This window comes from Triturus cristatus, chromosome 7, assembly GCF_964204655.1.
Source record: "Triturus cristatus chromosome 7, aTriCri1.1, whole genome shotgun sequence".
Taxonomy (NCBI): Eukaryota; Metazoa; Chordata; class Amphibia; order Caudata; family Salamandridae; genus Triturus; species Triturus cristatus.
This window is the reverse complement of record NC_140590.1, coordinates 1,710,613,271-1,710,627,666: the sequence shown is the minus strand read 5'-3', so window position 1 is coordinate 1,710,627,666 and position 14,396 is coordinate 1,710,613,271. Positions and strand designations below refer to the sequence as shown.

Genomic DNA, 14,396 nt, shown 5'->3' with positions numbered 1-14,396 from the left:
TTGTTTGTGCATTTTCATATACATTGTGATCAGCCCTTGTGAGTTCGCAAGGAACTCCAAAAGGATCTAAAATTATAAATAGACTACCTTAGCTCGATATTTTGGCATACACCCCACACATGATGGGAATGTCAGGATTCCAATCCTTAAAAAACCACTGATGTGAACCCCTTCACATTTGTTCACTGTTTCTCAACTGCTACCCATCTCCTCAATTGGTCACATTTGATCTTGCAAAATGACATAGGACTGGGACAATCTGCCATGCAATCATGTTAAGGAGAAGGAATCAATAGAGGCCATCAGAAATCTGTACGTGCAGTCATAATACCTATCCAGTGCTGTGCATAGAATACAGTCCAGTGCAATGGACTTTTCTAAGTTGGGCTGGTTGAGTAAGCCTTTGTCTTTGCATGACAAACTCCAAAGCTGCTATGATACCTGCTCAACTACCATAGATTCAGGCCTCCTCCATCCTACTCAACAATGGCAATTTCCAGACATTTTTTAAATAAAGAGACCTGAGCAAGTCCAATCAGTTTTGACTTGAGTGAATGGCCCCAGCTTTTATATCTCATGGTTTGCAAACATTAATGTACTGAGAAAACACATTTTGTCACGCGCAACACTGAAATATGATTCCGCCTATCATTCTATATTCCCACACTCATTCAAATATTAACACTATGTCATATGTGGATGGGTGCAATGCACAGGAGAGAGAAATACCAAAAAAAGATAACTGACTTTACAAATTCCTTTCTAAAATATGCATATAAAATGTAACTGATTTGTTTGCATGTTTATAATAGTTCTCTCTCCCATTGATGCAGTCAACCATATTTACTGAGTACTGCTTTTATTGGGAAAAGTGTGGATATGAGAAATTGTGTAGTTGGTCGACTGGGGTGTGAGCCCTGGTCAAGCAACAGCCACAATCTCTAGCAGAGTGAACCACAATAAGTCACTAAATTCAAATGAGCTTATCTCTGAGTGGCTCGGATTAAAAAGCAGTCTGGTTTAACTTTGAGACAATGTGTAAAGTATTTATGCAGTACACAATCAGCAATAATATGAAAAAACAACATAAGAAAACTCCTGAAATACTTTAGAAAAATAGAGTAAAGTTTAATCATTTATTTGACACCACAAAACCAAATATCCAATCAGTAAAACAAAAGTTATGCCTACTGTGATGGAGCTCCGCTCTGATACAAGAAGTGAACTGGGCCTGGTCAGAGCTTAACTTCTAACTTTAAAAAATCTGGAAATAAAAGTGTCTGAGAAGGTAGAAGTTTGGTGGAGCAAGGCTGCAGGAGTGTCCGAGGAGAGAGCATCAGCGGCGGATGGCAGTGGATAAAGCCACAGTGAAGATTCTTAACTTGGGTCTTAGTCAAAAAAATGGAAGTTGAAATTCTCCAGCTGGACGAACCAGAAGGCTGTAGAGGAAGACAGTTCCCAAGATTGGATAGCCCTTTGGTGAAAGACTGTTGAAATGGATTTGCTGCTGTGGAGAAGAACGTAGTGGGAAAAACTGCGCAGTCATGCCGACTGGCGATGCACCTCAGGTGGACAGGCAAGCAGGTTGGTCTCGATCTCCTCCTGGTTCTCAGAGCACTTTTTGGGCAAATGTTTTCCTCATCCTCAGTTTTAAAAAGAGGTCATCTGAGCACCTTTAACACTACAACTAAGGGTCAAGGAGTGAATGGAAACCTCTTGGGGGTGCAGGGCTCTGGTGGGGTCCAGGTGCGGGTTCAAGGTGGTGGGAGTGCGTGGCTCTGAACAGGAGACCAGCAAATTAGCCCTTGCAGTCACTTGCAAACCTGGGTGCAGGTGAAGATGCATGGCTCAATGACAGGGCTGGCCTCTATGGGTTCAAGGCAGGCTTCAGGCAGCAAAGCAGTCCTTCCAGGTACAGTAGCAGTCTAGCAGAGTGACTAGCAGGTCATAGCTGAAGGCTGTCCCCTGAGGGTCCTCCCGCAGGTTCATTAGTAAACTGATGAGTGGACTAAAGGTCTTATTTTTATTCCGTGGTGCCCTTCCCCTGGAAGGTGGGAGAAACTTCTAGAAAGGTTCTTTGAAGTTCTTGAAATTTCTTGACTCCACTGCCCAGTCGCCAAGCTGGCTACAGCGACAATACAGGTTTTTTAGGCCTATTGTGTGGGGATAGGAGACAGCCTATTCAGGTGCAAGTTGGGCTGTACTCATCTCCACTCCCCATTCTGCCAGTTAGTTTATTGAGGCACAGCTAATCCCAATGGTGTGTGACTGTCTGGGAGGAATTCATAAAGTCTAACTAAAAGCTACACCCAGCCATGTGACTCAAGATATGCTGGAGGCACAAAGGTCTACAGGCAGGAAATACTAAGGGCAGGAAAATGCCAACTTTCTAATAGTGTCATTTTTAAGATTTTAATGAAAAATCCGACTTAACCATTAAAAAGGATTTATCAATACAATTCGGTAGGTGCCACACACAACACATGGACATCCCCTCTATTAGAAATTACAGCTTATTAAATGTAATAAGGCATCCCCAATGTTATCCTATGGGAGGGAAAGGCCTCACAGTAGTGTACAATGAATTTGTGAGTTTTTAACTACCAGGTCATGTAAAACCTAGAAGTACATATTCTCCTTTTTAATTGCACAGGACCCTGCCCTATGGCCTACCTTAGGCGTAACTTTTATGTAACAAAAAGGGAGTTTAAGAAAAGAGTTTTAAATGGCAAGTTGACATGGCAGTGTGACACTGCATTCAGACTGCAATAGAAGGCCTGGATGCAGTGGTTTAAGGTGCTACTTAAGTGAGGGGCAAAATAAGTGCTGCAGGAACACTGGTAGTATTTAATTTACAGGTTCTGGGTAGTATACCATTCTACAAGAGACTAACAAGTAAATTAAATATGCCAATTAAGCCAATTATGTGGTGGTTTAGGGAGAGATCATAAGAACTTTAGCAATGGTTAGCAGTTTTAAAGTGCACAGAGTCCTAAGGCCAACAAAAATGAATTCAGCAAAAAGTGGAAGGAAAACGTTTGGGGCTGACCCCTCAGAGATCACGATTTTCAACAGTGGGAATGGAGGGTAGTAAGATATTGGCATTGTGAGCAGTCCCAGCGTTATACAGTACATAACATTGAACGAATAATGTTTTTATTGTTGCAATGGTTTGAGTTTGGCAGGGTGTAATTGGAAAGAAATTCCTCTAATATCAGCAGAGTTCATACTGCACTTTATGATATGCTGAGGTGGTTAGAGGATATTACCTGAGGGTCATTCACCAGGCAGTATGTACATGACCTTAGACTAAACACTTTCTCGCACACAGATTCCATCCCTCAGCCTGGTGGTAGCACAGGCTGGTTGTTTAGACCTGGAGACAAGGACAAAATGAGAGTTGGTGGTTCTGCACATACAGGCATCCATCACTGAGATGGTGGTTTGTTGCCTGGCAGCTATTTGGGGAAATAGAAAAGGAGATACATGAGTAGCCATACTGCTCACAGATGACTGAAAAACAAAGTACCTTTTTTCACATCAAGTGTACCCACTGCGATCGCTGTAATTGTCTCTGCTACAAATGCCTTCTTTGGAGGATTAAAGCAGGTTGTCCTTGTAGCCCTCCCCCCAATGTGTGTCTTTCTCATTGCATTACTGGTTACTGCGCCATTCTCAATCTAGGGTAACAATTTCCAAGTTTCATCACAAGGTGGTGGCTCACACTGGCCACTTCCTGCTGCATTTCAACTAGTGCTTCCTTCCTATGTATTGCATTTGTCTTGTTTTATTTTTCTGTCCATCAACCTCTCACCCCATTATTCTCAAATGTTATGCTTTATTTTTTCTTCTTATAGATTCAGGCCTAAGTATTACCTGCTCACGTTGAGAGCTGTGCAGAGCCAGCAGAAGTCATCCTGTTGCCAGCAAATCCAGTTGCCACACCAAATTGTGAAGAGGTAAGTTCAATGCTTTGGATCTTCTGGCTCTTGGTATCTCCAGATACACCTGGAGGCATGGAGTTTAAATATGTCCTGGTGCAAATGACTGCTGCCTAAGTATAATTAAACTCATGGAAGATCAGGAGGAAATCTTGCAAGATATGCCAAACCTCCCACAAAAGGAGGGTGAAGTCATGCAAGAACTCTCCTTGGTCCATTTTTTTTGTCTTTGAGCCAGTGACAACGTTTGCTGCTTGAGTTGTATGTGTCTGTGCCACCATTAGTTAATGTGGCAGGCCTTGCTAAACGGCCTACTTTAGTGGGATGCAATTGGTGGAATCGCTTTATAAGTCAAAGGAATAAATAGATGCTGCCAAATCCCGGGATCTTTCCTTCCGACTATATCTGTTCCAGTCTAGTAGATGCCGCATCATGCACTGAACAACCCCAGAATCCAACATTAAAAGCACCTCACACTGCAGCTCAGACCCATTAATAAATATTAACCGTCATGGGAGGAAATCCTGATATTGCCCCAGGTACTCAAGTTTTTACCATTGAACTGCAGAAAACTGAAATGATGAAGCATAGGAAGCAAGGCTAACCACACTGAGAGCCTATGACTTTGATGACTAAGGCCTTTCAGATATAACACCCTGATAGCCTGCCATGGGGCATAAGTGTGACAAGAATAATTTGCTGGTTTGACTTGCTAATGGTATCTATTTGACTTGGCAAAAGAGGCTGAATTTAGTGGAAATATCAACTGATATCTGTATGTGTTAAAACCCTGGGGGAAAGGTGAAGCAGCTTCAAAATCATGGACTGGTAATACTAGGATGTGGTGGAGGATTCAAAGAAATAGGGACACCTATGGGCCTTGCCTTGGCAACTTTGGCTGTGAGCACAAGGCACAGGTGGCAACAGAAGGAAAACGCTTGCTCTTATCCTATCCCACCAGGCATTCTGTTGTACTGGAGCATTATATCTGGAGGCACTGCCAGTCGTGAGAATAAAGATTGGAAGAAATAGACACCTTTGTGATAAGTAGACCAGTCTTGCTCGCTCTGTTAGCCCCTGATGTTGTGTCATTCAGGATGGATATGGACCATGGCAGAGTCTCTCTTATAATATGCAGTAAACTGGCTCAAAGCCCTTGAATGATCCTCTCCAATGAAGTCATCTTTATCTCTCACACATTCAGATTCATTCGAAATATTTTTGAGGCAGGGCTTCCCTCTTAACCTTCTGTAGGCCTAGTTAGAATGATATCACAAATTTGAACTTTGTGAAGAAGCGTGATCATTGCAACCATCTATCCATCAAGGCTGTGGCTGGGTTGAGAAAGAGTAAGATTGTATGATTGATAAATAACATTACTGATCAGCAATGGGTCAAGAAGTAATGCTATCAGTCCTCGAAGACTGTTATTGCAGTATACCTTCTTGTCAAATATTGTGTGACTTTGTTTGGCCTACTTTAATTTTTGAAAATATTCAGTCACTAGATAATTTTTGCCAGTTGCTAGGAAAGAATTGACCCTTTCGCCTAGTTGGAGGTGGCTGCTGCAACGAGCACCTGGTGGGTAGCGGCAGTATTCTGCAGAACTGGCACAGAAGTGAACTACATTTTTACGACCTGGAATGCTTCTTCTAATTTGTCCACTTAAAGGTTGCCCCTTCCTTTAGTAGACAAGTGGTGGATGGTATTAAGGGTGAGGGGAATAATATATGGTGAAAAGCAAAATCTGCCCTTTTTTACGGCACCCTTCGCACCAGAATTTGGTTTGAAAAGACAACAAAGTCTGACCCGCAGTCTGACTGGCAGATAGAGTACATTTTGTGCTGGAGCTCACCTGTGTGTGGGCTGTCCGCACCCGCTTGGACCACAAAACGTATTCAAGAAAGCCCCTGGATACCCACAGCTATAATTATTGGCTGTCAACAGACAATCAAAATGGCCGAAATGCAGGGACAAACTCTGATGGATTGCAAGTGTGATCCATTATTCTGCAGTTGTTTTGGCCTCTGTAAACACTCGAAAATAAGAATAGGAATTGTTACCAGAATAGCTTCAGACAGGCATAGTATTTTGAAAAGTGTGATCATTTTAATAATTACTATTGTCGCCTTCAGAATAGTCCACTCTTATGCCACTATGACTGAGAGCTGCATCAAAGGCAGCAAAGCCATGGGCATCAGCTGGCCATCCATTGACTTCCGCCTACACACTGTTGATCCATTCCGGATATTGAAGCCCTTCCGGTGCACTCGTGGCGCCATGGAGAAACAGGGAAGCAATGATGCTTCGCTGGTCATACCGTTGACGAAAGTCCACTCTGGACAGTCTTTTGGAAGGTTAGATGGGCAAGGCCTAAAGGGATGTATTATTTAGGGGTTTTGTTTTTCCAATCCCAACTTTAGCTCCATAGCGTGGAACCCTGAATTCATACCAGCACACTCAGGTGGATGGTTTTTAAAAAGGAAGGAGAAGGCTTGACGGTAAGATGGCTGCCTTTTGAGGAGGCTCTGCCAATCAGAACATTTTATTCAGCAATTATCCCCGTCCAGAGGCAACATCTGGAGAGCGTGGAACAGCATAACCCCGGAGGATGCGCTGCTTTAATTGGTATCTTTGGTGGATACCTTTGGACTGCAGAGCTACTATTATTCAAAAAGAATTCCCTTTTGTATCTATATTTATTCACATTACCACTCTAAGGGACATATGTATCAAGCCCTTTTCCCGTTCGCAAACGGGTCGATTCTCAGAATCGGCCCGTTTGCGAACGGGAAAAGGCCTTTTGGGATGTATCATCCCAAAAGGGCATCGCAAAATAGAGAATCGAAAATTTGCGATTCTCTATTTTGCGATTGCATTTAAGGAAATGCAAATAGCGATTCCTTAAATGCAATGTAACAAGCACCCAAGTTGTGCGATTTCTCCTTAAGAGATCGCAAATTACCACCAAATTCATGTTGGTGGTAATTTGCGATTTCTTTGAAAGATGCACTTTTTGGTATCTTTCAAAGTGCCATGTGGCGCACATACATGCTCTTAGGGCATGTATGTGCGCCACATGCGCACAGATGCTCATTTCAGGGGTGCATCATGGTGTCCTTATGACACCCTTGCACCCATGAAATTATTCTAAATTAGCGATTCTCTAATTGCGAATCGCTAATTGAGAATGTCTTCTCATTCATTCCTATGGGCCTCCTGGCCCATAGGAATGAATGGGAAGGTATTCCTTTATTGCGATTAGCAATTTGCTAATCGCAATTAAGGAATGCTAAGAAATCGCAAAACATTTGCGAATTTTTTATTACATCCCGTTTAGCAATTCTCAAATAGCGATTCCCTAAAAATCGCTATTTGAGAATTGCAAAAACGGAACTTGATACATATGCCCCTAAGCTACTACTGAACCAAAGAATATAATTAATAAACTTTTTATCTTTGGATTGTTGTACTGCTCGAGCAACAGATTTGGGCTTAAGTTTTTGTTTGGACCAACTTTATATAATAATTAATGTAAACTCTAATATGTACCTGTGAGCTTTTGATACTGTGTATTGATTTTATATATTAAATTTTGTACAAAAAATTCTTTTAACAAAAGAAAACCTGAAACAAATATCGGGAAATAAAAATATAAATGTATTAATAAGAAAACGTATTATGATACTTAATTTTAGTGATATTCTTTGGTTCAGTAGTAATTTAAAGTGGTAATGTGAATAAATATACATACAAAAGGGAATTATTTTTGAACAGTATCATCACCTGGTCCCTTTCTGGGCTTATCTGGGTAACTCTCTCATTTTTGGTGCAGAGCTACTATGCCAGACACCTTGTGGCCTATCCCTGGTCATTGTGGCTGACGGATGGTGCTGGTGACGCTGATGCAGCTCAGAGGTGGCTGCACATCACACCTTGGATCGTGACCCCCTTGGAGATAGTCACAGAGGAATGCGGATGCAAAGCACACTGGGCAGTGAGTGCTCTCCTCCTACAGCCCGCAGGGGTGTAGGCGGTCTCTTGCCTGAGGCGTCGGTCGGCCGTGGAGCAGGCGAGGTGCCTTGCCTCGTCTCTCCCTGCGCCGCAGGCCTACTCACCGCTTGGCTTGCCCCTGATACTTTGGGGCTCTCTGAAGCTGGTGGAAAACCTGGACTGCCTGCATTTTGCTAAGGAAAGCAGCTGGAAAGGCCCTAGAGTGGCGAGGCCTACCCTTGCAAAACTGGACTTTGCGGCCCCGCCCGGACTGGGGACTTGTATACTGCCAGGCCCCAGACTGGAACTGATGTTTCTACAGCTAGACCTCCCACTGGCCTGATCATACCCCTTGGTACCCCAGGGTGTGGAAGCACCCACTACATCTGCTCCATCCCACCACCAGTGCTCCATTCTTTATGACTAATATCACATGAGTTGTAAGACACCCATTTTCCAAGGCTGTGCTGCGGCCTGGAGAGCCCCTGTGGGCAGATGTGACAGAGTAAAGGGGGTACCCTTACTTCAGTGAAGAATTACTGGTGAAGTAGACTCTATAATTGAGTCAGTGGGCCCCTGTTGTCTATAGTGTGCCCTGGGGTGCACTACTGTCTAGAGTTTGGGCATCGGATCATGTTGGCTACCACCTGTCTAGTGGTGCCCCTCATGGTGACATCCTGAGGTGTGGTGGAACTCTCCAGTGGTGGCCCTGTTGTTATAAAGAGGTATTACCTTGCGTGCCCAGATAGATATCTGTGGCCCTTCCAGATTAACCCATTTAAAAACCATTGCTGATAAGGGCACACAAACTACTCCCCTCCTATGTATCCTGTCTTGCAAATTCTTATTGAGTTGGTGGCTAGCCCAAACCTTTATATGTGAAGGGAAATACAAGCCAAGCATTATGGTGAGGGAGAGAGGGCAGGTAAGACACTGGCTGGATTTCTACGTAAACCCTGGACGAGTGACAATGTGGTTGACCTGTTAGATGACCATCAAAATCTGCACATTGGAAATGAGGCCAATCAATGCACCATGGTTGATTTTTATGCCAATTTATACTCCACATCCCAAACCTCCCCCTGACTTAACTTCTTGCTTGGTCTCAGTGCAGCTCCTCTGGCAAGAGGAGGCCCAACACCTTTTTCTCAATGAGCCCTTTACAGTAGAGTACATTTTTCAGGTTATTGCAGGTTTGCCCAGAGACAAGGGCCCCAGCCTTGACAGCCTCACAGTCGCCTTTCATAAAGAATCTACGGCCCTGATGGCCTCCATCTCCTTGATATGTAGAGGAGTCCATGCACATCGGTGTCCTCCCAACATTCCTGCTAGAGGCCCTTATTGTGTCCATCCTGAAGCCTGACAAAGACCCCAAATGTTGCAAGTCTCGTAGACCTCTCTGTATGATAAATAGTAACAATAAGATTCTAGTAAAGCGTATCGCCTCGCGGCTCCTGCCTCTTCTCCCTCATATGATTTGCCAGGATCAATTCAATGTTGTGCATGTTCAGTCCACAGCCCACAATCTATGCACTTTCTTTGCCCTTCTCTATACACTAGACCCTGCTACTGCTGCATTTCTTGACGCCTCCAAGGCTTTCGACTCGCTCTAATGGCCCTATCTTTCGTGCCTACCCAAGCGTCTTGGTGTGGGTCACAAATTCCTATATTTAATTAGTTTCCTCTATTCCCTACCTGTTGCACATCTGTGGATCAATGGCGTGATTTTACCCACTTCCCTGTTGCCTGGGACATGCACCAGGGGTGCCCGCATTCTCTTTGCTATTGCGATGGAGCTCCTGGGCTGTGGATCCCTGATAACGTGGTCCATCTCAGTGTCACACCGCTGCTGCTGGAGATGAAGGGTGGCCTGGCTGCAATCAATAATAAAACAGATTCTCATATGCAACTCATGGTTGACATGAAAGAGCGCCTAGACTGACAACAGAACAGACTTGACATGGCTAAAAGGCGGCTCCCCGATATCGAGGAAAATGATGCTCACCAGGCAAAGATGCAAAGTGAATTGAAATCAAAACTGTACCAGATAAAGGCAAAGAATGAGAACGCAGAAGCCTGCTCACAGAGACATAACCTGCATGCTGTTGGCATCCCTGAATTCGTCAATATAGCACATGGAAAGGAAAATCTACTTGTCTAAATTTTTAGGCGCAAGCTCCTGTCGCAGTTGTTTGTGGTGGCGAGGGCGCACTGCTCACTTGCCCCAAGACCAATTCCCAGCGCTCCCCCATATCCAATCATGGATAAACTGTTCAGCTACACAGACAACATTTGTTGACTGGTCCAGAAAGAGGCGATGTACAACATGAGGGTTCTACTTTTTCACTTTATTCTGACTTCACTTAGGTGATTTAAGATGCCAGGCGTACGTTTATTCCCATTAAGAAGACTCTGTGTGATCTTGGTCTTCCATACACCATGCTATATATATCCTGCTTGTCTCAGTGTTCTATGGAAAGGCAAGCCACATATGTTCAGATCCCCCGAGGATGCAAATGCCTTTTTCAAACATCTCCCATGTTCCACGTCTGGTAGCTTTAAACTACACAGCAAGTCACAAACTGGATAATTTGAAGTGACTTTAGAGAGAGCGTACTCAGGGGTGATATCAGAACTTCGCCCAGCACCATTCCATTTGCATTCAAGTCCTCAAACAACAACCTATGTTAAACTAGCTCCTGGTCTTTTGAGGCCATAGCCAAACTATACCTTTTGGTTACATCATGGTCCCTAAGAGCACCACAGACAGTTCTGCTCATAAGGCTAAAAGGGAGATGTGTTTAGCATGGCACTGCAACAAAATTCTGAGAGGCAGATCTACAAGACAGTGCCGCGGCGCGGCACGGCAAGTCCTTTGGCTGCGCAATGCTGCAGCACTTTCAGAGCACAGGAAAGTGACATATCTACAATGATATGTCGCATTCCTGTACTCTCTGCACTGGCGCACAAACAGCTGCCATGCGCCGGCACAGGCACCCTTGCACCATGGTGCAAGGTTGCCAGCGCCATGGGTAGATTGTTTTTGTGCAGGAAGGGGCACCTTCCTGCACAAAAACAATCACTACAGGCATTTTCCTCTCAATGTGTGCTGTAGAATGCAGCACGCATTGAAAGAGGAAAAAACAAGGAGAAATGAAAACATTTCTCCTCGTTGTGCCTGGCTTCACCACCCCTAGGGTGGCGTAGCAAACTGACGCATTACCAGGTTTAAGATTTCTCATAAATCTGGAAATGTTTCTGGTTCCATGGGTCTTGCGTGGGAACACCCACAGCAACACCCATGGAACGCCCCTTTCACGCAAAGTACTGCTTGTAAAGGGGCTGTATTTAGAAGGACAGGAAAAGCCACACAGAGTGGCTTTTCCTGTCTTTGTAAACATGGGGCAGATAAATGCGCTACCAGTGAGTCACAAAAAGTAACACACTGGCAGCGCAAGGGGCTTTTAAATCTGCCCCTGAATGTTTGGTTCCTCTGGTCTAACCCCAACAGTTTTGAATAAATACTGAAAAGTTTACAGACTGTTCTCGTCATTTTATTTTGTGAATCGTGCTTTATGGGGGCTATCATCGAGGTGTTGGGGCTCGATATGGGTAGGGGCCTGGGGGTATTCGGAACATCAGAGTAGCACGCAACACAATGTATGACGAATGACGTTGCAAGTCACTGGTCAACACCAGCCATCGACATGATGCTAGGCACACCGACTCCAAAGACAGAAGTTACTATGCAGAATGCTAGACTCCTTACATGGAAAACTCGCAGAGGGAACAACTCCAGAAACTCCAGGAACTCACCCTCGGTACCTCATCCTGTAGATGGTGCCATCATCCAGGAGACACATCTGGCCAACTCACCCCTCTATGCTTTTGCTAATAGATGGTGCCCCACACAGATATCTCGGACACCCAAGGGCGCTATAGTACACTCACATTTTTTAAAGGCGACATAAAATGATCATTAATAAGTGTACATGGCCCAAAGTAGATGACAACTATAAGGGGGGTTGATTTTTACCTTTCCAGGCACATTCGGATATGGGGTGATGAGGCGTGTCTGAGCTCGGACAGAGTTGCAAACCATAATAACCCGTGACGGGCTTTATTACCCGGTGCGTGGTTCCCTCTCCATGGTGGACATCTGGCTGGGCACTCTGGGTGTGATGGGATGGCCTGTCTAGATAGCACACATGCTTAGAACCCCGCCAGGCAGTTCACTGTGCCCTTTTGGATCCCACGTTGGTTTGTGGCTCCAGACTCTGGAGCCAGTACTCGGGGGAGCTGAGGGATGTTAATGTAAATGTAGTGCATTTATATAGCGCTCCGCACACCCCCGAAAGGGTCTCTCAGGCGCTGTGCACATACCGCTGTGGAACCCTTCCTGGCCTTTCCCTGTAAAGTGCCCACTCCTGGGCACCCCCAAGGTGAAAGCCAGGCATCCTAGTGCTTTTGGGGCCGTTGTGGAGATTAAGCAAGCTATTGCCCAGAATTGCAGAGTGGGACCCATGATTAGAATAGGCACCGAGCGAAGAATTATCGGGTCCGGGGAAATTGAGCCCAAGACCCGCCGAGGCGGGAATTGAACCCTGGTCCGGGCCAGACCTCTGCATCAGGGTCTGCCGCTCTAACCATTGAGCCACACTTCTCTTTTCGGTCCGCCATCGGGCACTATATACATTCCTACTTCCAGCTGAATCAGGGCTTTGTGATGATGGTGTGAGTGCTTCGGGAAACGTTCATGGTGGATATTAGGGGCAAATGCATCTCTAAAGGACAAGGTTTACTCAATCCACACAAGGGAACCTGAACAAATTAGTGTCCGACATCCGGACACTAGAGGACACAATGGCGGACCGTTCTCACAGATATAGACTTGTGGCATTATACTCCAAAGGCCCCACCCTGCTGAGCTGCCCTATGCCAAAGGGAACGGGCAGGCATGCACCATATTAAGCAATACAGTGCATTCCTGTCTTTGCCTGCCTGAGCTGGCTCATTTTGGCAGCATAGCGCCAATGCAGGATCCCTTGCACCATGGTGTAAGGGGACTTCCATTGCAGGCATGATTGTTTTTGTGCAGGAAGGGGCACCTTCTTGCAAAAAACCAATCTTTCAAAGTATTTTCCTCATTACACCTCACCTCGGGATGCGTTCAGATTTCCGTTTCCCCAGGTTTACAATGAGTATGCAAATCTATGGCATCAAATTTCATGGGTGTTACGTGGGAAAACCCACCACAACATCCATGGAACGCATCCCGGGTGCAGAGTGAGACAATGGAGCAATTTTCACTGCTTTGCCTTACTCATGATTTATGAAGCCACTCAAAACCACGCAAGGTGGCATTGCATGGGTTCATAAATGTTTATTCGAGCCCTACATCACGCACAAACCACTTTACGTGGTGCAAAAGTGACACAGTGCTCTCATATATAAGCCCCCGAGAGAATTGTGGAGCGGGAGGTAACAGTTTTGGGAAAATACGAAGTGGCCTGGTGATATAACGAAGCTGAATGCCCAGCACAACGCTGGGTGTAATGATCCGCCATTCATGGAATTCTTCGGAGATTATTAAAATTCAGCCCCAAGCTGCACCCAAACACTATAGGCTGGTTGAGATACTGCAAGACGTCACGCACCTTATACAGAGCTTTTCATTGCCAAAACATGTCACAGAGCATTGCAAATTACAGACTGTCTTGAGAAAGCCACAATAGTATGGCTAGAACAACCTTAGTGAGAACCGTTTTACAGCCCTGTAAATATCTGTGAAATTCAAGTTGCCATGTGAGACTTGAGGAATTGATCTGCCCATGGGGGAGATGTTCAACAAGTTGAATTCTACAAAAAAGCTACTGAGGGACTCGCACAGACCCTGCTAGAACTATTATTGGATGCATTTGAGAAAGGCTCCCTTTCGCCAACACCAAGCGCCTTGAGACCCTCCGGGTGAGTAGTGCGCTATATAAATGCTTTGATTGATTGATTGAATAGTTATTACCCTACTTAAACCTTGCAAACCTGTGCACCTTTGCAAATCGTAACATCCCATCTCCTTGAAAAATGTGGACACGTAAATACTGGCAAAATTAATAGACAAACAACTTCTCCCAAAACTTCCTTTCCTTATTTGATTCAGTCAGACCAAGCTGGATTCATCCTGAGCAGGTCAACCTTAGACAACTTGCACACACTGTTCACCCTCACTCCTCAGATAGACCCAGCTATGGTGCTTGTGGTTATTTCCCTTGCTGCAGCTAGGACCTTCGAGTCTGTTGAAAGGGTTTATCTCATTACAGTGCTTGAGAGGATGGACCTAGGCCGAGACCTACTATATACGAACCTGAAGGCCACAATCAGAATCAGAAACCTGATGTCGCCCCACCATTTCCTCTAGGCAAATAGGCACTGCAAGGGTTTTCCCTCTGATTGATTCTATTTTCC

At 44.9% G+C, this 14,396-nt stretch overlaps 1 pseudogene across 5 annotated transcripts in view; it reads left to right on the top strand.

Annotated features, from left to right (window-relative positions):
- The window catches only part of LOC146812837 (epidermal differentiation-specific protein pseudogene), a 49,032-nt pseudogene that overhangs the window by 19,725 nt on the left and 14,911 nt on the right, over positions 1-14,396 (top strand). For all 5 annotated transcript variants that reach the window (XR_014966919.1, XR_014966921.1, XR_014966920.1 and 2 more), the window contains one exon: positions 3,858-3,959. The product of XR_014966919.1 is annotated as an epidermal differentiation-specific protein pseudogene, transcript variant X1 (transcript). The remainder of the gene's footprint in view (positions 1-3,857; positions 3,960-14,396) is intronic.